At 39.1% G+C, this 8,354-nt stretch overlaps 1 long non-coding RNA gene across 1 annotated transcript; it reads right to left on the minus strand.

The window, feature by feature from the left end:
* Positions 1–312: 312 nt before the first annotated feature.
* Positions 313–5,345, minus strand: LOC107837627 (uncharacterized). The gene is made up of 3 exons (XR_001663666.1): positions 4,988–5,345; positions 747–856; positions 313–646 (listed from the first exon to the last, which is right to left on the minus strand). It is a non-coding gene; the product is annotated as an uncharacterized LOC107837627 (long non-coding RNA).
* Positions 5,346–8,354: the final 3,009 nt, after the last annotated feature.

Consider the following 8,354-nt stretch of genomic DNA (forward strand, 5'->3'; position numbering starts at 1 on the left):
CGCACTCGCCATGCAGTGCATTTCATTTCCTGGACTGACTGTCGGTTTGTTAGGTTGCTATCGAGGTTTCTGACCCGACGATAAATATCTCTGCACTGCAACAGCAAACCGAGTCAGAATGAGAATGGTGCTGCTGTATGTTATTTTGCTTATTTGCATTGAGACACGCATTGAAGAGAGAACAGAAAAACTAAACCTCCATTACAAAACACAGAAGGCAGACGTTCTTTAGTCGACGACACGTATTACAATGTCAATATAGCGAGGGATCTTTGTTAAATGCTCAGATTTATGCTCAACCAAAAGCAAACACACACACACAAAGAGATTGGGTCATTGAACATCTGCCTCCCAGACCCATTTCTATGCGCGAACGGATAAACAGTCCTGTCAGGATCTCTTTACGACCCCTGAAACCAAACCAAGAGTCTTACTTCTGTCTTATTTTCAGCAGCTCTTGTAAACCGTCTTTGTTGCTTTTGTTTTGTTTTGTTTTTTTCTTCCCCTCTGCTTGTAGATGATCCTCTGGTTTATATAGCTACATTTTGTTGCCGTGATTAATCTATATTTACTTTTGCTCATGCAAACCGGAACATCTTATGGCCTTCTCCATCCAGATGCACTCAGTCATGGTAGCCAAAGTTTCCTGATGGTTAAAAAACAAAATAGAAAAAATCACTTTTAGGCACATCAACAGACGTGTTGCTCTTCTGGTAGGTGTTCCAGTGTTTTTGAATGTGACCCACATCTCCAGTTGGTCATCTTTACCCCGAGGGGGGTCACGACTGACCCAGTGTTGTTTAGGGAGCAGGAGGAAGGAATTAGAACTGCAGCCCTGCGAGGGTCAGAGGTCAAACTGGGAGCAGCCAAACTCCTAAACTGGATGTTAGGATCACCATCAGTAATTGCTTTGTCCCTCCTGAACCCAACTGCTTTTAGTATTATGTTTCAGAGCTTTTCTACTGGTTTTGCTTCCACTAATTCATGAAAACTGAATATTTTTAATGATCTAAATAATCGAGCTGTTTGTCTGGGTAAGCAGCGAGGCTCCAGTAGCGCCATCACTGGTTATAATGACAACTATGAACTTTAGTATCGCTGATATTAAGAGAATGAAATTTAGCCAACGGCACAATTAAAAAAAAAACAAAAAAACATCTCTAGTTTACTGCATAAATACGGGAAAATTCTGGCAACCACAGCTACCAGAATTTTACTGTAAATTAGACTTTTATTTGTTTGTTTTATACAGTACATCATTAAACTAGAATACTGTGATTTGAACCTAAGCATCAGCTCTGGGTTTAAATTAGAGTATTTGTAAATGGTTGTATGACCATCCTTCACCGAACTCAATTTAATAATCAAATATCCACAAGTCAAAGTGTTTAAGTTTGGGAAAAGTCGAGTCATTGGCGTTAAAATCCAAACTGAGTCGAAGGTTTTTTGTGATTCCAAGAGGCCAAGTCTAAAGTCATCAAACTCTTGAATTAAGTCCCAAGTTATGAGACTCAAATCGACACCACCACAAAATAAAAATGTAAAAATTTTAATCCTGATGAATTACGCTGTAATTATGCACATCTTTAACGCTTTTGGTTTTGGAGTTTATACGTGGCACTAACTTTAATAAAATGTTGGACGAGGACTTGGTATCAGTGAATTTGTTTTTTTTTCCCCCCAAATTATGCTTTCCCAGATGAATAATGCCTACTATGGAGGCTTAGGAACAATCACATATGTTTAATTAAATAAAGAAATGTAATTAAACTTATTTTCCACTTGAGTCATGTTGAGTCTAGAGCCACTGTAGCTCAGGTCTCCAACATGAAATCAGTTTCACTAATCTAATAAGTCAATGAATTCACCCACTTCATTTGATTATACAGAAAATCGTTAACATCCTGGAACATGGGGTCAATTGAGAAGTGAGTGTGCCGGAAATCTATCTTTTTTTTTTTGGTCTCACTGCCGGTGCAGGCACTCAGTGTGTGTGTGTGTGTGTGTGTGTGTGTGTGTGTGTGTGTGTGTGTGTGCGCGCGCGCGCGTGTTTGCTGTATAGCTTAAAAAAGCAGAGAGCGAGTCGTAGACCAGGGGAACTTTGATCAAATCAGTCTTGAAATGGGGGTCTGTCTAAACCAAAAGCAGATGAGAGGGATCGGCTTACATTGGCTGAGACTCGACTTGCAGCTCAGACTGTGTTTTCACATGTGTATCTCCATAAAGCCTCTGCATGCAAGTTTTTGTCGTTTGAAAATGCTGCATCTATAGATTTTCTATCTCTTTAAAAAACAAAAAAACTCACCCAAAAGGAGTCCTTGTGTGGTTAATGCACTAATTACCGCAACGTGCACGCCTGTGGTAATTAGAGTTTTCAGGAGTGTGTTGCTTGTACTTGGGGGGGGGGGGAAGAGTTGTGTTTATCTTTGTTCCCTTTAAAAATGCCTGAGGCGAGGAATAAGACAAACATATTGGGAGGTAAAATCCCCCAAGCCTCCGTGTCAGAAATGTCTGTGGTGAACAGCCCTCCGTGAAATGTCTCTGTGAAGTTAAATGCAAACCAATTACTATTACTAAGTCAACAATTCAGGAAAAATTCAGCCAGCAGAGAACATCCCCCCGAGATGCTATCTCCAGGCTAAAAGGTCAGCACAGACGAAAGAATGCAACAGAGCGGGGGAAACGAGCTGGAAATAGTAGCGACTGGCATAAAGTCGTACGTACAACACACTACGTGTACAAGTTTGCAAAATGGCGTCTCCGAATAACTGCTTTCGTTGTAGGATAACGTCTGTAGTTTTTTGATCTTTTCGGTAGCGGACAAAGCGGCTGCCTGATAAACGTCAGAAACCACTGAAGCCAGACTAGCATAGCAAGCAGGGTGCCAACGTAAGTACACCAACACGCACACACAATAAAAATAAAATAAAATAAAAAAGACAACGAACACAGCCGCGTAATTCCTCGTGATTTATTCACCCTCGTTCCCAAACTACTGCGACGTCTCGCGCAAGCATTTAAATGGACGAATATAAATCATTAAAATATACCTCCACCAGCGCTGACAGGCACTCAGACTGAGGAGAATCATATTATACGGCTCGCCAAGTATAGATGCTATCACCACTGCGGAGTGTTATATTCCTTTCACACACACATGCACACACACAATCTGCAGACAAAGGAGCATTATTAAACTTGCAGCTCAGGTCTAGACCTGATGTCCACCTTCCAAGATCAAGGATTAGTTTTTCAAGTTAAGTTGTAATTTTAAAGGTAATTACTCCAAATTCAGTAAGGTTTGGCAAAGAAAAGAATATCTATTCAAGCACCCAACAACAACAACAAAAAAAGTTTGGTAGCAGAAGCTGAGATCTTTATTGTAGCTTTTGCTTCGTGAAGAAAAAAGAAGGTTTGGATACTGTTCCACGTTTTGTGTTCTAAGCGATAATCCATAGCAATGAAATATTCTTAGACTCTCGGTGCTCATGCCTGTACCTGTCTTTGCTTGGTGTGAAAATATGACAAATAAAAGTCCCGAATGTCCACGAAAGAGTGTGAAAGTTGGAGAAAGTTGGCAGACAGAGTGAGGATGCTGATGGTGCCTCTGTTCTATGGTGTAATATGAAAAAAACGGTAGCAAAAAGGGAGGGGTCAGGTTTTGGTCGTTAAAGTACCGAGACATGAAGTGAGGAACAAAGGATGAGCTGAATAAAGGGATGGAAAGAGGAAAAAGTAATGGGAACCAAAGTAAACAACCAGAGGAATGAACAATCTACCACTTGCTATTGTGTGTTGGACGTGTGCTTGGCTCCTATCCCACGCTTTCTTCCACGTGTAAACAGTGCACAGTAGTGGAAGGCGTGTTTTCACTGGTATATTTGTGGCAAGCATGTTGAGATAAGCACACGCACGAAAATGCACGCACACGCTGTTCTACAAACACACGCGGCCGCAACGAGATAGCCCCGCTCCACAAATAAAGCCCCTGGAACTGACACTTTGCATGCTATTATCTCTCAGACCCAGAACCTGGCTGTGTGAAACAGCCTGCAGAGGAAAACAGGTTTTCATTTTTTTGTGGTGATCCACCCCTACACTACACGGCTCTGTTGCGTGTTTAACTTTCTTCCTCGCTCAAAAAAAAAAAACATAAAAAATAAAAAAAATCCGGCCTTCATGGATCAGAAGAAAAGAAACTTTGAAAAAAAAAAAAAAAAAAGGACTTAAGAGTGCCTAACATGTGGAAGAATATGCTCTGGTTACATCAGGCCAAAGCTTAGCTGTTTGGTTTTTATCAAAATGTGATGCATGACAGAAAATGAACACTGCACATAACCAGGGGAGCCACTATCTTCAAGTTGCTGTTTTTTTTTTGTTTTGTTTTTATCTGTGCTTTTGTTTTTCTTCTGCAGAGTGCAGCAAAAATAAAAGACAATCCAGGATGAAAATCTGTGGGTAACTCAGGTTTTTGCACACATGCAGCAGGCCTTGTTAACCTGTTTGCTCACATTACTGGGGAAGTGTGACTTCATTAATTAAAACCCTTTGAGATCAGGGAGGCTGTGTGCCTTCCAGTGAATCTAAACGTACAGCCAGAGCTACAGTGGAACAGCTTAAATGGAGTCATATTCATGTGTTGGAATTGGACAAGTCAAAGTCCAGACCAAAATCAGCCTTAGCATATGTTGAAAAAGCTGAAAATTGAGGTTCACATAATCCGATTTGACTAAATTTGAGTTATTTAGCAAAGAAGAATGGCTAAGCATTTTAGTCTGAGGTTGTGCAGAAGCTGATAGAGACAAAACATTTGCAGCTGTAACTTCAGAGAAAGGGAGTTTTAAAACTTCACCAAATATTTGATGATCTTTAATAAGCTCCGCTGCTTAATGTTCATTTTCTGTTTTTAAATATTCCTCTAAGTAGGCCCACTACTCAGTACTACTCGAACCAAAGTCTGGTTCAAGTGCATTTCAAAAAAACGTACTCGTGTTTTGCCCATAACGATCCTTTTCTGGCGAAAAGTCAGAGGTCTAACGTCCATTGCATGTTCCAGATTTGACAGTTCAGATGTCTCATAATTGGATTAGGGTCCTTACAGACCAAAAATCAAACCTTTTGACATTTTCCCGTCCTCCGCAGCCCCCCCCCCCTTTTCTTTCTTTCATCCTTAGAGTCATTTTTTCCTCAAACCCAGTAAATCCCCCACTGTTCACTGTCTGCAACATGGTCTTCTCACGCAGGACGTCGGTATAAAATTTGAAGGGGGCTTGGTCGCCCTAGCAACAGCCACAGCAGAGACTGACATGTTCCATAAATTAGAATATGCAATGTGACGAGGCACATTTGTCAGATTAGGAGTACATATCAAAATAAAAAAAAAAACATTTAAGCTGTTATTTGACATTCATTAAATTAAGATGACTTTTCTGTGTTTTTTTTAGTCGTTCTGGTGTCATATTCTAATCTTAAATATTATGTTTTCTTTAGCAGTAAGCAGAAAATCATCATAATTAACAGAAATCAAGGGATTGAAAACTTCAGTAAGTAATCCATATAATCTGCTCTACTAGGTGAGTTGACTTTTCAGTAACATTCTAATGACCTGAAAACACGGTCAGAGTGAACGGTATCAGTTTTCAGAAATCTAAAAGAAAAAGTTGTCTGTCCTCCACCAGAAAACAAACACAAAAAAACCCCTCATAGTTTTATCTGGATAATGAGATCGTGCTGTAAATCTCAAAGACTCTGCACCAGTTAGGCTGCTGGTCTTTAGCCCACTCTTTACACCCTCCTCTTTCTGAAAAGTGTTTGGTAATCCGCCTCCAGCACAGCTTCTTGTCTTCTTGCTTTCTCTGATTTTGTCGTTCTCGTTTTGTAGCAAATGGATAGTTATTAGCTCGACTGTTTAACGCTGCCACTGGGATTCGGAGACAGTAAGAAACCTACAAACAGAATCGGGCCGTAAGCTGTTATTTTTTCAAATTTGTTTAAACCAGAAAACTAGATAACATATATATATATATATATATATATATATATATATATATATATATATATATATATATATTGTATCTAGACAGTTTAAATGTAATAAAAGAATCATACTCCAAAACAATTAAAAGAGTTTGCACAACATCGAGAGTTTGGAAAGCACTTCAAAGAGAACACAGTATCTTCAGTTGTTTCACTTCCTGCTCCACTTTTAAATATGGAAAATGACTAAAAAGACAGAAACGAGATGACAACATCCTCAAATGAGTCAAAAAAAAACCAGCAACCATTATTTAAAGGAGGAGCAGTACATCAAACACAGTAAATATGCCGGAGTGACGTTTTTTGTTTTCAGAACATCGGGTTGATTAGGCTCATATTAGCGATCGTTCGCAAATGTTTCCCGCTGATAAAAACTACTCAGAGGTGATAATAAGCTGGCGACCGTTAAAATCCTGCTGATTCAACTGAACGAAACATACTGTTCAGAAATAACAACACTGAACGATACAGGATGCAACATCTCACCGCTAAGTTATGACATGTTGCAATGTTCGAATATGCGAGACACGTCTAATCAGCGACTCCAGCTCTACTCCCACCTCTGCCGTTTTCTTCCAACTGCGGAAGAAAATCGTCAAGTGAGCAGAAGATGGTGTTTTGGGTTGTTTCGAGTACATCCTAAATGTTTATTATTGAATTCAGCGAAGGAGCGGCTGCTCGCTGACCTTCAGCTCACACAGAGACACACTGCAACTTATGTTTATTATTAGATGCAGACAGACTGGCAGTTTAACAATAGAAGACAGGGAACCAGTTTCCAATTGATGCGTAACGTCCACGTCCTTCACACTAAGAGCCTGAGGCTGTCACAGGTGTGGGGTAAAACACACGTTCAACAGAGGAACCAGCCCTTCCTGGTTTGACTTTTTCCTCTAAAAACTGGAAAACAAAAGTCACTCTACCCTCTAGTCTCTATTAATTGTGCAGTTGTATACTCTCTTGGCAAATATTTATGATATTCATTCATTCACAACCCAGGTCTATGGCAGGAGATTTTGTAAAATAAAAGTAAAACCTACCCAGATTTATATGCACTTACTCAGTTTTTCATCTTTAAAGTTTCGATGGCAAAAAAAAATAAAAAGTTTTCGGGGAAAAAAAATGGTTGTGCTTTCTACACAAATATCTGTGTGTTATCAGAAGTACGTATAAAATTCATGTTTTCTTAAAGGGGAGCCAAATGACAAAAAAACAGTCGGCCAAAGAAAGGAACCTTGTGGAGCTTCTCAAGAGAGGCTTCAAGAAAAACTTATCCGAAAGTAAAACCGACGCTGTTTTAGACAATTAAAAGTTACTTTAGCTTCATGTGTGCAAAAGTAATATGACAGTATCTGAACAAAGACTGTGCTAATGTGCAATAATATTTTTTTGGGGCCTTTAGGTCACAAACTGCATTTTCTCCTCTTAATTTTTCCACATATATGTAACTTTCTACAAACGTAATGACAGAATGTCAAATTCTCGCATCTAAAACTTTGCAAGCTTCTTTATCAAAGTTTCGGGCGACTTTTCCACTTGAAACATTGTTTTATTTAACTCAAGTAAAGGGTAAGAACATCTTTGGATTTAAAGTCAACTCAAAATCTCTGAAAACAGGAGATTGAAACATTGTGTCTGACTGTGTGAAAAGGAGATGCGAGATGGAAGAGCAACAGAATGACAAAATGTCCAGAATCAGAATGAGAAAGATTACAAAAACAATTTACCATAGCTGCATGAACTCATTCGAGTGCCTGAAAATGAACGTGGGCCTTTAGAAAATAAGCCTAAAACTTAAAAAGTGTGATAAATCAAGTATTGTTTGTTGGGAGCTTTTGCTTCTTCAGCTTTGACATAATTTCGATGGAGGTCAGCCCAGAATTATCCGTAGCCATGGAAGAAATGCGTTTAAAATGATTTTCGTTCAAACATGACATCATTTCTGACTCTCGAAAGTTGAAGTATCGCACTTGACAAAACGTGATTCTAGTGAAAATTGCAGGCTCACAATTACTGATAGCGTTCACAACAGTCCATTTAAAAGTGTATATTGACAGCAGCAACACCTTCTTGTAATTGTTGACCCTTTTTTTTTTTTGGTATTTTGATCAATTGTCTTTTGTGATGAGTTTCAGACTCATCACAAAGACTTTCAACCTCAAGTCTTTGAGGTTGAAAGACTTCTTGTCACCTCCCGAATCCTTAACCCCACCTGTAGACAGGAGTCAAGTCAGGACCCTCTAATACTTTCATAATACTTACAGTCAAAAGAAACAAAAATGAAAGATTACTTTAAAAAATATATACAATTATGTACA

This window comes from Poecilia formosa, unplaced genomic scaffold, assembly GCF_000485575.1.
Source record: "Poecilia formosa unplaced genomic scaffold, Poecilia_formosa-5.1.2 Scaffold160, whole genome shotgun sequence".
NCBI classification, from domain to species: Eukaryota; Metazoa; Chordata; class Actinopteri; order Cyprinodontiformes; family Poeciliidae; genus Poecilia; species Poecilia formosa.